We start from the raw sequence: 16,468 nt of genomic DNA, 5'->3' as shown, positions 1-16,468 counted from the left end.
TTAATATAAATACCTATGATAATTTAACCAACATGGTATAGGGGAGATAGAATTTCTCTCCCTCTGCCCTCTTAGGGTCTCCAGCTGGGCCCAAGAATTAAACTAACCTAAGATAGATTAACAGGAGAAAAACATAGAAATTTTATTTAGTAATTTTTATATATATACAGGAGCCCTCAAGAAAAATAAGGACTAAAAAAAGTAATTAAGGCCAAAAGCTTACATAGTAGATTGGACAAAGGAGAAGTAAACTGTGAAAACATGACAAGACACAAGGGTTTGCGCTAGGGCAGTTAATCATAGAAAAGTGACTAGGAAGATAAGCGTTACTTTAAGAAGGCTTCTTTGAACACATTTCTCTCAGCTTTGATTGCCCACCTCTGGTAATGATAATGTCTTCCTCCTGGCATAGAGAGGACATCTTTCACATGGCTGTTTTATGTCCAGCCTTCAGGAAGAATTAGGAGGGTCAGTGGGCCCTTCTTACATCTGCTGCTTTTCAATGTGCCTCTAACTCAAAATAATCCTTATGCCAAAGTGGCATATTTTGCTACCCTACATTACCCACCAAAATCATATTTGAAAAGGAGTTAGTTGCTTATTTATTGAGTTATTAATAGAAAATGATCCCCTTTGTTTCAGCATTGTTTTCATCTGCCGCCCTAGCTTTGAGTAAAGTTTATAATTTGAGGCAGCATATTAACTTATCTTGTAACTGTACTTGGTATCTGGGAAACTTCATCACTAACTCCTTGGATTAAAATGCAACACTATCTAGAGACTACTTGAGAGAGCCTGCAAAAGTGGTTTTCAACCTGGTTCCAGAAAGAGGGCTTGACATTTAGTTTATTTTGAAAATCATAAAATATTGACAAATATTAACATCTATCACTATATGGGTGTGAAAATAAGATATGACTCTGTGATCTATATACAATATAAAACCACAACATAGAGTGCATGTTCACAAAAACAATCTGTTGAGGCCATCCTCTAGTCACCCACTACAGCTTTTCAGTGTCCCTCTTTGGTGACTGCACATATTTCTATCATACTATGACATTCGTTAAGTCACTTGGCCATTTCCCTCTAGTGAGCTTCTTGAGGAGAGCAGCCATGGTCTCTCTTCTGGCAGATACACAAGCACTCAATAGATGTTTACTGAATAAATGCAGTAAATACCATTGGCAGTTTTTGTTTTATTATTATTCACTTGGTATTCTTTTGACTTTTGTTAATTTGGTCAGTCATCTATTAGTACTAGGTTGGAGAGAAGCAGAAGTTAAAAATATGTATGAAAGAAAATGTAAAACTGTGAAAATCTGTCATTAAATTAATGCTTATGTAAACTGGGAAACATTTACTATTTGATATTAACAAGATACTTCCCCCTAGGCCATGCAACAGTGGTACTGCATAGAAACATAATTTGCAAACCACTGGCATAGAATTCAACAAAAGACGAATTTCTGGTTAAGATTTCTCAAAGAACTAGCAGCTCTCATATTATTGTGCCACCTATAACACAGTCATTTTTTGCAAGATAAAAATATGCTTTCAAAAAGCATTTGAAGGATTTTCTAAATAAAGAACTGTTATTTTGAAATGCACAAGATCAAGGATTCCAAAAATGCCACATTCTCTAGTGGGTGGTACATAGTGAATCACTTATTTTTCTAACAAATGAATTGTGGTAGTTCAAATATTCCTTATAAAAATATAAAAATTACATCATGGGTAATTGGCAAAGCAAAAACGAAAAAACTGCTCAAAAACTCCTAAAAATTTAAACCATAATTCATTCATAAAATAACTAAAGCAAAATGGAAAAGGCTGAAAATGCACCAAAATGACTAAATGACAAGTACTGTACTGTAGTATTTTAAAAACCTCTCTGAAACCAGTTCTCCATCAAATTTTGTATCAACCTCAGTTAAAAGGATTTAATTGAAATAAACATCAATGATTTTCATTGTCAAGTCAACTTTAACATCAGTAATAAATACCAAGTACTACTGACTGGGTCCCTAAGGATATTATTTACTTTATTACTCATTGTTTACTCAAACTGTAGATCTGTAAACAGATACCAACTTTTTTTTTTTCAAGACAGGTTAACATAGATACATAGTGAAATAATTAGGCCAGAGTCACTACAGAGTCTGGAATGCCTGTTCCAGGATCAAAGATCTTGATCAGAAAAAAATATATATATATGTATTAGAGAGAGAGGGAGAGAGAAACTACAAAAGGATAGAGTGCCGTACTAGGAGATTAAGAGTATGGATTTCTAACAGTGACAGTGTGTTTACTAAATCCATTTCATATTGGAAAAAGCACACTAGACTTGTAAGAATTCTCTCTGGACCTTCCTTGCCTTTTTGGGAAGGGAAGGGGAAGGAAAGCGTGTTTGTATTTAGACGGGAACCAAGAAGGATCAGGCTACACACATCAAATATAAAGTTCATTTACACCAAATGACAAATATTAATTTTTGAAACATATAGTCATATTCTTGAGAAAAAGTTTTAGAAACTGAAGTCAGGCAATGTGAAAGAAAAGGAGAAAAATCCATACTATTTTTGAGCTCTGAATTCAGGAAGCATCACTTCTCAGATGGGTGACTTCGACATAGAGGTGACTAATTTAGGATCGTCGGCCGGTGGCAGCTCATGCCCCCACACGAAATTCTGAATGTATAGAGGTCATTTTATAGCAAGAAGAATGGGCAGAAGGGAGTGAAAACGAATAAATTCGTGCTGAAGATGTAAGAACTATAAACAACTGAAAGTGTTCCAGCAGCTTTATATATATGCCAGAGGCAAGAACTGAATTAGCTGGCACCGCTAAATAGGACAGTGTCAGAATATAGAAGGTACACTACCTTTAATAAGGGGCATAACACTACCTTATTATTATTAGCAAGAAAACGTTCTTTTCTTAGCCGGGTCTCAAGGTAGCAGCTAGTTTGACGAGGAAAGACCTTTGGGAAGGGTAGCAGCCTAAGCCAATTCAGAAGTGTGGGGCTGGCTAAGTAGATCGACGTGGCTATTTCTGAGCTATCGTCCCAGGCAAAACGTTTCTTATTTGGGTGTCCAGCCCGGCGGAGACCGAGCCCGCGGGCCACCCTAGCGCTCGCACTGGCTACGCCGCCTCAGCCCCTCCTCAAGCGCACCTGGACATTTAACCAACAGCTAAGTCCGGTGGCCGAATGACTGAGCCGGCGGCAATATTCAAACAACCGTTCTAGGATAGAGGAGGAAAAACTCTCTCCGGGTCCCTCAGAACCACCCCCAGGCGGGACAAACCACCGCCACCCCGGGCAACTGGAAGCCGCCGGGCAGAAGACGGGCGTCAACAGAAGGGCCTCCCCAGCCATCCCCACGCCCCAATCCGAGGCCCGAGGAGGGCGGCGGGGCCGGGCCTGTCTCCCCGCGGAAGCCTGGCTCGGCAGCGGAGGGCCAGCTGGGGTTTTTCTTCACAGCCCCAGAGTCCTGGAGCAGCTAGCAAAGGAAACACGAAAGGACAGCGCCGCGGAGCTCACCCCAGGTTCAAGGCATCGCGCACCCTGCAGCAGCGGCGGCGCCGCCTCAGCCCGCAGCTCAGACCTGCGGGTGGCGGCGACTCAGCCCGGGACCCGGTCGCACCTCTGTGACGCAAAGCCCCGCTCCCCCCTCCCGCCCCGCCCCGCCCCGCCCCGCCCCGCGTTGCCTGGAGACGGCGCCCAACCTTCCTCTGCAGCGCCCCTACCGACCCGCGCTCCGCAGCTCCTGAGGGCTTTCGAGCCCAGATGGTCATCTGAGACGAGAGGTGGCAGCGAAGGAGAGTCTCGCCTGTCAGGCTCCCGGAGCAGGGGCTTCATGAGGTGGCCATGGAAACGGCCTGGCAGACTCCCATCTCTCCTGGTGCCGTCTCCGGAGCGGAAAGTCGAGCACCCCGCGGGCGACCAAGGCCGCACTGAGAGCCCTGGTTTGGTCAACAGTTGGGCTCCAAGGTACCACTTCCCAGACCTCCAGCCTCCCCACTGATCATAGATACACAAAGATCATCTTGTTTCTTTATGAGGAAATGGATTGTGTTCACCTAGCCGAGCTGTTAAGCATAAGGGAATGCATGAAAAGTAATTACAAGGTTCAAAATCCTGAGCTTTGATAAATGATAGATATGATGATGAACACATGTTAGTGATATTACTGCTCTTCAGGATGTCTGAATCAATAATTGCTGCCTTTTAAGCATCTGTTGTGTGCCAAATACTGCACTAGGCACTTTACAGGCATTGCTCTTGTTTAAGTCGTTTGCTTGAAGTTGCCTAGACAATAAACAGCAGAGCAAGGATTTTAACCCAGGTACAGCTGACACTGCTGCCTCTATGCTTAGCAGTTAAACTGCTTTTTATGCTTCTTGTTTGGACACCCCTCCTTCACCAGTCACTTGTAGATTCACCCTGTGAAGAGCTAATTCTTCCCTCTAATAATAATATTCGTTGACCATTTACTATATGTCAAACCCTATTTTAAGGACTTTAAAGGTATTAATTCGTTTAATCTTCACAGCAATCCTGTGAGTAGGTATTATTAATACCTTCACTAAGACACAGGCTTAGAAAAGTCGATTAACTTTTCCAAGGTCAAACAACCATTAAGGAGCAGAGCCAGATTCAAACCAAACCAGACAGAACCCTGAACCTGTGTTTTTAATTCCTGTTTTAAACTGCCTCGGTAGTACGGTAAGACTTCATTAGGGCTAGGTCCATGCCTGTTTGTGCACCATTATTTCCCCGACAGCCAGCATGATAGTGGTTCAATATTTGAACATTTGATGAATATTTGAACACTGGAAAAGGGAAAAGCTTAAAAATGAAGTATAAATAATGATTTAGTAAATTCCAAAAGATATGAAATTCAAGAAGATTCCATAGTTCAGCCTAATCTGGGCCTGGGAGTTAGAAATATTACTCTGTAAAAATTGCCTTCAATTAAACATTGTATTGGAAGTTCTGGTCAATGAAATAAAACAAGACAAATACATAAAAGGCATCCAAGTTGGAACGGAAGTTGTAGCACTGCATTTATTTGCCTAAGAAAATTGTGGGATACTACAAAAAAGCTACTAGAACTAATAAGTGAGTTTATAAAAGTTGCAAGATACAAAATCAAATATACAAAAATCAGTTGTATTTCTATATACTAGTGATGAACAAATAGAAATGGAAAATGTTTAAATATCTCTTATCAGCCAAAAAAAAAGCAGCAAATTTAGGGACAAATTTGACCAAAGATGAGAAAGACATGTATACTGAAAACTATAAAATCGCAAAGACATGGAATCAACCCAGGTGCTTATCAATAGTGGATTGGATAAAGAAAATGTGGTACATATACACCATGGAATACTATACAACCACAAAAAGGACTAGATCATATCTTTTGCAGCAACATGAATACAGCTGGAGGCAATTGTCCTAAGCAAAATAATGCAGAAACAGGAAACCAAATACCGTATGTTCTCACTTATAAGTAGGAGCTAAACATTGAGTACACAGACACAAAGATGAGAACAATAAACACTGGGGATTCCAAAAGGGTTGAAAAAACTACTATTGGGTACTATGTTCACCACTTGGGTGACCTGGATCATTAGAAGCCTAAACCTCAGCATCGTTCGATATACCCATGTAACAAACCTACACGTGTACCCCCGAATCTAAAAATAAAAAACATTGTTAAGAGAAATTAAAGAAGACCTAAATAAATAGGGATATATTATGTTCATGAATCAGAAGACTGAGCATTTTTAAGATATCATTTGTGCCTAAATTGACCAACAGATTTAAGGAAATTCCAATAAAAATTCTAGCAGATTTCTTTTTGATGGAAATGACCAAACTAATTCTAAAATTTATATGGAAATGCAAAGGACCTAGGATAGTCAAGACTTTCATCAAGAAAAACAAAGTTTTGGGACTTACACTACCTGATCTCAAGACATTATAATAAGAGCTAATCAACACAGTATAGTATAGGTATGAAAATAGAGTAATGGAACAGTATATAGAACCCAGAGATGTATCTATACATATGTCATCAATTGATTTTTGACAAATATGCCAAGGCAATTCAATGGGGGAAAAGATAATCTTTTCAACAAATAAACCTGAAAAAATTGAATAGCATATGCCAAAAATCTCTTAATATCTTGCTCCTTTCCTAATACTGTCACAGGATCCTTGGAGTGTTGCTTTGCCAGCCAGAAACCTCTGTGGCCAGTGGCTCCTTTGCCCGAGTTTTGCTCAGGCCCACTGGGCTCATTCTGCCCATTTGGCCTTGCAGGCTGCACTCGGCTCATGCCACTGGCCCAGATCCCATGCCTGCCAAGGACGAGCCAGGTGCAGAGTGGTGAGGGGTGCGTGAGCAAGTGAGCACGAGGTCTGGCCGCTGTGCACAGTCAGGCACACCAGCTGTGGTGGGGCGGGCAGCTCCAGGTGCTGGCATGGGCGCTGGCTCCTGCAAAGCTGTGGCTGGACCAGGAGTACCACAAGCGGCTTCCACTGCTGGCACTAGGGAACGTGGTGGCACCTGGAAGCTTTGAGATGCCAGGAAATGCAGAGCCCCAAAGAGGGTGTTACAGTCCTGGCTCAGGGAGCTCTTAGGCCTGGGCTCCCCGAAATGTCAAAGCTCTTCTGTCCTTCTCTCTTCTCTCCTCATTGCTTGCAACACAGGGAGTAAGGGGGTGTTTCAGCCCTGTTTGTGTTACAGCTCTTTCAGTCCTGCCATTTGGCAGGTCCCAAGTTCTTGTCCCACATCCAGGAATAATGAGGTATGCAGACAACTGGAGGGTGAGTAGGGTGAACAGGTGCTTTATTGAGGGACAGTATAGCTCTCAGGAGACTCTAAGTGGGTAGCTCCTTTCTGCAGGCAGGTTGTCCGGATGTCTGCCCAGCTCTTAGCTGAGAGAAGACCCACAGTGGGTGGCTCCTTTCTGCAGGCAGGTGGTCAGGATGTCTGCCAGCCCTCAGCAGAGAGGAGACCTGGAGTGGGTAGCTCCTACACGCAGGCAGGTTGTCCCCATGTTTCTTGAGTCTGGCTGAGCCTAGGGTATTTATGGGCTCAAGAGGGAGGAAGTGCATGCTGATTGGTCCATGGGCAGCAGAAAAAGTGCCATAAGTTCTCACTCCAGTCTGAGGACCTGGCAGCCCAGCCCCCAGGCTTCAGACTCTCAGTTGCCTAAAGGTAGGGTTTTGCTGAGGACCCACCCCTTTTTGCTCAGGAGCCTGTCTGCCTCATGCCACTATCCATGGCACCAAGGCTGTTTGTGCCAAGGGGAGCCTGCAGACCCACACTGAACTGTCCTCAGCGCCCCCTCAGCTTCCCCTCATGCTCATCAGCATCCAAAGTCCAGAAGGGGCTGAAGTGGCAGGGGGCTGGCATGTCAGTGTTGCCCCAAGCATGCACACACCTGTCAGATTGTGACGGCATCTGGGCTTGACCACAACTTTGCTCTGCGCCAGAAGCAGGGAGAGGCCAGACAGCAGGAGCAGGCACTTTCAAGCCTGTGGGGACAAGGGGCTTCCTGGGCCGCTGAGAGCACAAGGATGCCCAGGTCCACAGCTGTGGTTGGGCAGCTGCAGCTGTGCCCAGGAGGGCAGGGCTCCCACCCCACCAACTCAGAAGTGGGTGGGGCTTCAGCCTGTTGCTGTTTTCATGGTTCTGTGGAGTGTGCAGCCCTGGCCAGGCCTCCCTTACTGCAGCTTGCATCTTTCCAGCAGCTGCTCCGGACGGGCTGCCACTGCCATCAATACTATATATAAAAATTAACTAAAAATGGATCATACATCTAAATGTAAGAGCTAAAATCACGAAACTTCTAGAAGATATCTTAGTGACCTTGGATTTCTCAGACTTCTTAAAGATGGCACAAAAAGCACAAACTATAAATGAAAAAAAAAAGGATGAATTGTACTTCATCAAAATTAAATACTTCTGCTTTTTAAAAGACTCTGTTAAGAAAATAAAAAGGTAAGCCACAGACTTGGAGAAAGTATTTGCAAACATATATTTGACAAAAGACTTCTAACTAGAATACATAAATAACCCTTACAACCCAATAAGAAGACAACCCAACTTTTTAAAATGGGCAAAATATTTGAATAGACATTTCACCAAAGATTTATAGATGACAAGTGCATGAATTAATACCATTAATCATTAGGGAAATGCAAATTAGGAAAATAATAAGGTTTCATGGTGCACTGTAGCTACTAGAATGGCTAAAATTTGAAAGACAGATCATATCACGTGTTGACAAGGATGTGGAACAACTGAAATTCTTGTATACTGCATGTTGGAAATGTAAAATAATACAACAATTTGGAAAAGAGTTTGGCTATTTCTTAAAAAGCTAAATATACACCTACTACATGATCTAACCATTTTACTCCTAGGTATTTACCCAAGAGGAATGAAGGCATATGTCTACACAGAGGCTTATACATGAATATACACAGCTTTAATTGTAATAGGCCCAAACTGGAAACAACCCAAATGTCCATCAATAGGTGAATGGAAAATAAATTGTGGTATATCTACAAAATGGAATATTACTAAGCAATAAGAAGGAATGGTTGATTGGTATACCTCAACAACATGGATGAGTCTCAAAATAACTATTTTGAGTGAAAGAAGCCCGATCCTCCCCTGCAATAAAAGAGTACCTATGGTGTGACACCATTCATATACAATTCTAGACAATCCAAACTAACCTATAGTGACAAAATGCAGATCAGTGGTTGCCTGGGAATGCGGGGGTGGTGTTGTGGAGATGGATGGGAGGGTAGTACCACAAAGGAGTGGGAGGAAGCTTTTTGGGGTGATGGATATGTTCATCTTCTTGATTATAAATGATGGTTTCACAGATGCGTATGTTGAAACTTCTCAACTCGTACATTTTAATCATGCACAGTTTATTGTATGCCAATTATACCTCAATAAACTTGTTTAAAAAAGACATAGCTAGTTGAATTTTAAAGGATTTTGTATTGTGGCCTAAACAGTCATGAAAAGTGCTCTGGACAAATTGCCTTCAACTTTGTAAAATAGAGCCGTTACTCCTTCTTATATCTCATGGGGAGTATAGTGAGGATTGACAAGTAAAAGACTAAAAGACTAAAATATTTAAAATCAGTATTAAATTAATATTATTAATGACATCTCTAGATACCTTCTCATCACAACAGCTTTCTTCTTCTTACCTTTGCATGAGCATAATGAATTAATTAGAATGTAAAACAGAACAAGACAGTAATAAAGATTATCTTAAAAACCAAAATAGAAGAGATTAGAAATCCTCTGTGGAATAGGAATTTTGAAGCTACTTTGCAGCAGAATAAGGAAAACTTTATTTTTCTTACATATAAAAAAGTATAAGAAAAATATTTGTAGGAAACCACATATATAAATAGTAAGAGTTATGGAAGAAGAAACCTCTAAGTTTTTTATAAGTTTTGTAAGTTTTTTATAAGAAGAAGGATCATTTTGCCATGAGTCTTGTAATTTGTAATGTATGTTCAGATTTTCATAGTTTTTTTAATAAGTATTTTCCAGTTAAAGAAAACACAGAGGCTTTGACAAATTCTAGTAAACATGGTCCTGTAGTGAAGATCAGGAAAATTGGAGACTTTTGGAATGGTATATTTTTTCTTCCTTTTATTTATTTATTTTTGAGGTGGAGTCTTGCTCTATTGCCAGGCTAGGGTGCAGTGGCACAATCTCAGCTCACTGCAACCTCCGCCTCCCAGGTTCAAGCGATTCTCGTGCCTCAGCCTCTCGAGTATCTGGGACTGCAGGTGTGCACCACCATGCCCAGCTAATTTTTGTGTTTTTAGTAGAAATAGGGTTTCACTATGTTGGCCAGAATGATCTCGATCTCCTAACCTCATGATCTGCCTGCCTCGGCCTCCCAAAGTGCTGGGATTACAGGCGTGATCCACTGAGCCCAGCCTGGTATATTTTTTTCTAGGAAAGTATGTCCAGTGTCTCCTGCTTTTTTGTAAGGTCACTAAGCATCTGTGTTAGGACTGTGGGAATATATGAGGAAGACCCTGAGTGGCTATGGATTGTAAACATTTTTAACTTTCCGTATGTAATTCACAAAATCATAAAGTTGAAAAAAACTGCCTAACAATCACCTGGTCCAATATTCTTCTTTTAGAGGTGAGGAAGCTGAGACCCAAAGATGGAAAGTAATTCATCCAAGGAGTACAGAGCAAGTTAATTAAACTGGGTTAGAATCCAGATTTCCTGGCCACTAGTCCAGTGCTTTTCCTAACAATACATTACTGCTTTTAATTCTATCAGTGTAGAATAAGAGGAACACCTAGTCACCTACAATTAAGATGAAAGCTTCATCATTTTCTAGGACTTTGAGGCTTTTCTATCTCGTTGATTTCTTCTTTCTGGCTGCTTCTACTCAAACTTTGTTCTCAGCCCTCTGCTCTTATTTTTTAAATGTTTGGGGCCTGGGGAGGGGGTGTGGTGCTCATGCACTCACAGCTTTAATTTTCACCAGTATTGAGATGGTTTCCAAATCTACATTGCCAATTGTTATCTTTCATTGATGTTCTAATCCTGTATTTCCATATTTACACATAATATCTCCCATAGGAATGAATGTACCACAGCAAGGGTGCCTTGATTTCCATACTAAAGTGGCTTCAGAATTCCAGTGTATCCGTGCTGGTGTCAGTCAATAGCAACCGCAATAGTTCTTGGCAGAGATGGCAGAGCCTGGAGAGTTCTGTGGTTGCTGGAGGAAAAGGCAGCAGTCTCCAGTGGACAAGACATCATGTAGAGAAGTAGCACTGTTACTTGGTAGATGCCACCTAGGATATTACCAGGGAATCAGCAGTAGAGTCTGGCAGAGTCAGCAGTGCCTTGTGGGTGTGGCAGTGCCCAGAAGATACAGAAGCAGTGCCTAGTAGGGGCAGCAGTACCAGCTAGATGTGGTGATACCTAGAGGAAATAGTTATGGAGGAAGATGGACAAAACAAGGGGAAGTGGTCAGTGTGCCTAGTGGGAGATATGATAGTACTCATTGGAGTAGAATTAGTGGAATTAGTGGAGTAGAGCAGTGGGAAAACACTTAATGCCATGTGGAAAGTGATCACACTTGCTTGTGAGCATATTTGAGTCACTTGCTTCCAGATAAACCTAGAAGTTTGTTGTTTTGCGGGGAGCAGGATTCTGCTTTAATCAATTCAGAGAAAAGGTTACATTGGCGCATCCCAAGCCATCATTCTGGGAAAGGAGAATAAAAGAAGTTTGGATATTACAACAAAAATAATTATCTTTGCCCCCATCCATACTTCATTAATATCAGCTAATAACCCTCAGTGCAGAGTTCTCTGAGAAAACTCTTTTAAGCATATGGCTTAAGCCTGGAGGCCTAAGTAGGATCCACAAAGAGAAAGATGCAACAGGGGCTGAGTCCAGCTATCTAACTCCATATGTGGAATAGAAGTAATGGTAGAAAGTGGCTAACCTGCCTCTAGGGCGCAAGTCCTGCCAGAGGCTGAGACAGAAAGCAGACAAGTGAGTGCCATGAATGGGTGCTGAGCTTTAAGGTAGCTCAGCTACCTTGAAGTTTAAGGATAACCTCACCAATCAGTAAAATGTGTGTGCCTACCAGTAAAAGTCTTGGTCTTTTTTCAGTAGGCTTAGCAACTCCTCTTCCTATGAGTGGGGAATTGGAAAGGGGACATGAAGAAGTGGGAGCAAGAATGGGAATATTCTCTTGCTTATGTTACAGTCTGAAGTGTTCTCCAGCTCTGATTGTCACCACGTGACGTTTTTCCTTCATGCAGATACAGACTCCCCAGCTTTGATTGTCACCACGTGACGTTTTTCCTTCATGCAGATGCAGACTCCCCAGCTTTCCCACTGGCTACCGAATGATTATTATGTCGTTTTGATTGAGTATATTAGTGCTTTGATCTACCTGCCTTGGGATTTCAGGCTTGGGGCAAGATCTCTTGCAGGCAAAGCCTTGTTTCCGTCCAAATCAGGATCAAGTTTGCCTCTTGCCTCTGCCCAGATACCAGTCAATACCAAGGGTGAGTTGACATAATTTCTGATGCCTACTAATGGTATATGCCTCATCCCACCCTCCTTTCCGGATTGACCACCCAGACATATTTTCCATGCTGGATCTTCATATTTAGACATCCTCTCCCCATATTTTTACTACATAGAAATTTCTGTTATGTTCTTTAACTTGATAGTATATCTTTAATATATTCTTTTACTAATCTTTACTAATGGAGAAAACATAACATGATTTTAAGAATTTGGTTATGATACTATAACATTGTATCAATGTTATATAACATCAATGTTTTATAACATTGAAGTCTTTGTTATTACTGTTATCATTTATGATGTTGACTTTACTGAAATGGTGATCTTCATAGGTAAAAGAATATGCACAGTGGAGTACTGAATTAGGTCTTTTGGTATTCTTTTTTTTTTTTTTTGAGACAGTCTTGCTCTGTCACCCAGGCTGGAGTGCAGTGGTGCGATCTCGGCTCACTGCAAGCTCCACCTCCTGGGTTCGTGCCATTCCCCCGCCTCAGCCTCCCGAGTAGCTAGGACTACAGGCGCCCGCCACCATGCCTGGCTAATTTTTTGTATTTTTAGTAGAGATGGGGTTTCACCGTGTTAGCCAGGATGATCCTGATCTCCCGACCTCATGATCCGCCCACCTCGGCCTCCCAAAGTGCTGGGATTACAGGAGTGAGCCACAGCGCCTGGCCGGTCTTTTGGTATTCTTAATTGATTTTGTCTTTTTTCTATCACAAAAATATTTTCAACTTCACTGAAGGCAAAATTCAAACAAAATAACAGTGGAGTGGTAAAATGAGTCTGGAAGTTATCAAAAAGGATTCTAATTTTCAGAAAATGATAGCATTTAGTGCAGAATTTTAGATTGCCAAGAAAGCGTCCTAGGCTTCAAAGACTAAAATAGAAATATAGAGAACAAGGAATCAAATTTTTGCCAATACTTATTAGCTTTGTTGTTACTGAGGGAACTCAATTTGTTTTTAATTACCCACAGTCCAAAACACACTGCAGTTTAGTTTCTCTATTAAGATAAATATCAGTTTGACTCACAGAAGTGAGTCAATGGCCAACTCAGAGAGTAAAGTTCAAGTATAGTAGCCTTTATGCATTATTCTGGCTTGTTCATAGTTGCATTCTACACCAAAATAAAGTATTCAAGAAGAACAAAATTTAAGTGGACAGAAACAGCCCTGTACTGAGTGACCTTAGCACTTAATGTAGATAACTGGATAAAGGTATAACTTGCAGCTCATGAAATCTCAGTGAATGAATGTATACATGATGAATGTATATACATGTATTCATTCAACATTTAGTCACAGCCTACTCAGTAAATGTGCTAGATTTACATATACTACCCAAGTGCTAAGAATGCAAGGAAAAATAAAATATGTACACAGTTAACATAATACAATGTGGCATATAACACAGATGTATAAACAAATTTTAAAAAGAAGGAATGAGAAAAGTTCATTAATGTGATAGGAGGCAGCCTTCTAAAATGGCTCCCAATGATCTCCTCATCTTGGTGTTCATGCCCTTGTATAATCCCTTTCCCTTAAGCATGGGCTGGACATAGTGACTTGCTTCCAACGAAGAAAATATGGCAAAAATAATCGGATGTCACTTCGAAGATTAGATCTAAAAGATTATGACTTTCATCTTGCTAGCACGCTTCATCTCTGGCTCTTCTTGCTTGTTGCTCTGATGAAGCAAACTGCTATTTTGTGAGCTGTCCCAAAGGAGCGGTCTGCTAGGAAAGAACTGAGGGTAGCCTTTGGCCAACTGCAAACAAGGAACTAAATCCTGTCAACAACCATGCGAGTGAACTTGAAAGTTAATTCTATTCCAGTCAAATCCTGAGACAACTAAGCCCTGGAAGACACTTGAATTGCAGCTTTGTGACAGACCCTGAAGCAGGGGATCCAGGTACCCATGCCTGGTTTCCTGATCCACAACAATGTTAGATAATAAATGCTGTAAAAGTCATGAAGTTTTCAGATAATTTGCTTTGCAACAATTGATAACTCATACAATTAGGAAGAAAAGGAAGGTGACTAAAATAGAAGGAATGGCAGTTGCAAAATGAGAGGGCATCGTAGAGATTAAATTCTAGAATGGTAAATGAATTTGTGTAGCCATAGCATGAGGTATCCTTGCAGGAATGAATAAGGTTTGAGAAGAGGATTCAAGGTCAAATTGTAAAATGCACTCAGTGTCGTTTATTTCACTGTTCCCTTACAGAAAACTCGCTATTTTAAACAACACAAAAAAGTTTAAGACAGGAAATTAGGTACTTATAAAATCATTGGAAGGGCTGGAGTAATAATTTCTGGTCTCAGCCCCAGGAATGCCTCCCAGAACAATTATCTCTGAATGGGTCCACTAGGGAAGTTTCCATCTCCTCTATAATAACAAAAGTGGGGAAGCAGGAGATGCAACTGTAATAGGTCTGTTGCTCAATGTGCATAGGAAGTCAATATGCCAAGACACGGGGTTGCAGCAGAGAAAGAGGTTTAATCATAGATAGGGCTGCTGAATGAGGAGACAGAAGGAAACTTCAAATCTGTCTCCTCAGGGAATTTGAGGCTAAGGTTTTTAAGGGTTTCGGAGTGGGCCAGAGTATGGAGATCACTGACTGGTCAAAGAGTGCAGGGGAAGTCATGTGACAGGAAGGTAAAGAAATGATATTCTCTCTCTCTAAAGAAAAGGAGGGGGCAAGAGCTCATTGAAGAAATGGTTGATTCTAGAACAAGGGCAAAATAAGATACAAAAAAAGATAACAAAATAAGAGGACACTGGAACATCTTATAGTGCCAGAAAGTAGGGAAGTGCCCAATAAAAACACAAGGGAGTATGTCAAAGGGATACAGGAGCAAATGGAAAGAGCTCCCAATAGTCCCAATAGTCAGTCTTGGAAAAAATTGAGCAACAACATAAATAAAATAGTATTGTATTATTACCTAAAGTAGAAAATATTCTTGAGTCCATACTGATATGAATAAATTATTTAAAAAATAATGAGGGGGAATAGATGAATCTCCTACACAGGAAAAGCCCAAATAATTTATGTAGATATTCCACTTTTGAGGAAGCAGAGCATAACTCCTTTCTAATTAGGTGTGGGTTGTGCATAGTGACATCTTTCCAAAGAATATGGTATAGAGAAGAGTAACTTTACAGTGGAGAAACCTGACAAACACTACCTCAGCCAGGTGCTTAAGGTGAACATCAGCAGTGATAGATCATGTTGATATAACATGATGAAAATGGCACTGTATTTCTGTGGTCTTCCTTCCCAAAACATATAGCTCCAGTGTAGTCATAAGAAAACATCAGAGAAATCCCAGCTGAGAGATATCCTATATAATACACAAATAGTACTTCTCAGAACTGACAAAATTATCAAGAACAAGAGAAGTCAGAGAAGCTGTCATGGCCAAGAGGACACATGATGACTAAATGTAACGTGGTATGCTGGGTGGGCTATTAGAACAGTAAAAGGACATTAGGTAAAAACTAAGGAAATCAGAATAAAGTATGAACTTCAGTTAATAATAGCATATCAGCATTGTTTCATTAAGTTACAAATGTACCATACTAATATCAGATATTAATAACAGGGGAAACTGGTGTGGATGTATGGGAACTCTTTGCGCTATTTTCATATTTTTTTGGTAAATTTATTCTGAAATAAGTTTTTTTTTTTTTTTAAAAAAGTAGTCTTCTAGATGCTAAAGGAGGAAATCTTAAATCACATCAGCACTGTTTGGAAATTTGGGCATTTCCTGAGGAACATAGAGAGAGGAGAGAATTCCTATTTGATTTTAGTATTACGAAAAATGCTCTTAGATCAAACTTGACCTTATATATAGACTATTACAGGAGTAACCCACTAAATTTTATTTATTTTAACTAGAAAATCCAACTAACAAATAACTGCTTTTCCTCCTGTTTAGAGGCTATGATATTACTATTATATAAATATTAATATATTGGTTTTCATCCATAGTTCCTGTCTCATAACTCCCAGAGTCCTTGTTACAGTCTTTTGTTACAATGTTGAGGTGCTTTAGGGCTCAGGAGCAGGTCTCAGGAAACAGAATCTCTCTCTCTTTTTTTTTTTGGAGACGGAGTCTCACTCTGTTGCCTAGGCTGGAGTGCAGTGGCGCGATCTTGGCTCACTGCAACCTCTGCCTCCTGGGTTCAAGCAATTCTCCTGCCTCAGCCTCCCGAGTAGTTGGGACTACAGGTGCACGCCACCATGCCTGGCTAATTTTTTTGTATTTTAGTAGAGATGGGGTTTCACCGTGTTGCCCAGGCTGGTCTTGAACTCCTGAGCTCAGGCAATC

General features: G+C 40.8%; 1 protein-coding gene across 7 annotated transcripts in view; it reads right to left on the bottom strand.

The window, feature by feature from the left end:
* Positions 1-3,656, bottom strand: part of RNF141 (ring finger protein 141) — a 46,498-nt gene extending 42,842 nt beyond the window's left edge. For 5 of the 7 annotated variants that reach the window (XR_008658443.2, XR_010121311.1, XR_010121310.1 and 2 more), the window contains exon 1: positions 3,545-3,637. The gene's annotated coding sequence lies outside the window, so the exon portion shown is untranslated. Of the gene's footprint in view, positions 1-3,544 lie in introns of all 7 variants that reach the window. The other 2 variants (XM_055282446.2, XM_055282445.2) reach the window with 2 other exon arrangements.
* Positions 3,657-16,468: the final 12,812 nt, after the last annotated feature.

Source organism: Symphalangus syndactylus, chromosome 6 (genome assembly GCF_028878055.3).
Source record: "Symphalangus syndactylus isolate Jambi chromosome 6, NHGRI_mSymSyn1-v2.1_pri, whole genome shotgun sequence".
In the NCBI taxonomy this organism is placed as follows: Eukaryota; Metazoa; Chordata; class Mammalia; order Primates; family Hylobatidae; genus Symphalangus; species Symphalangus syndactylus.
This window is presented reverse-complemented; position numbering and strand designations above follow the sequence as displayed.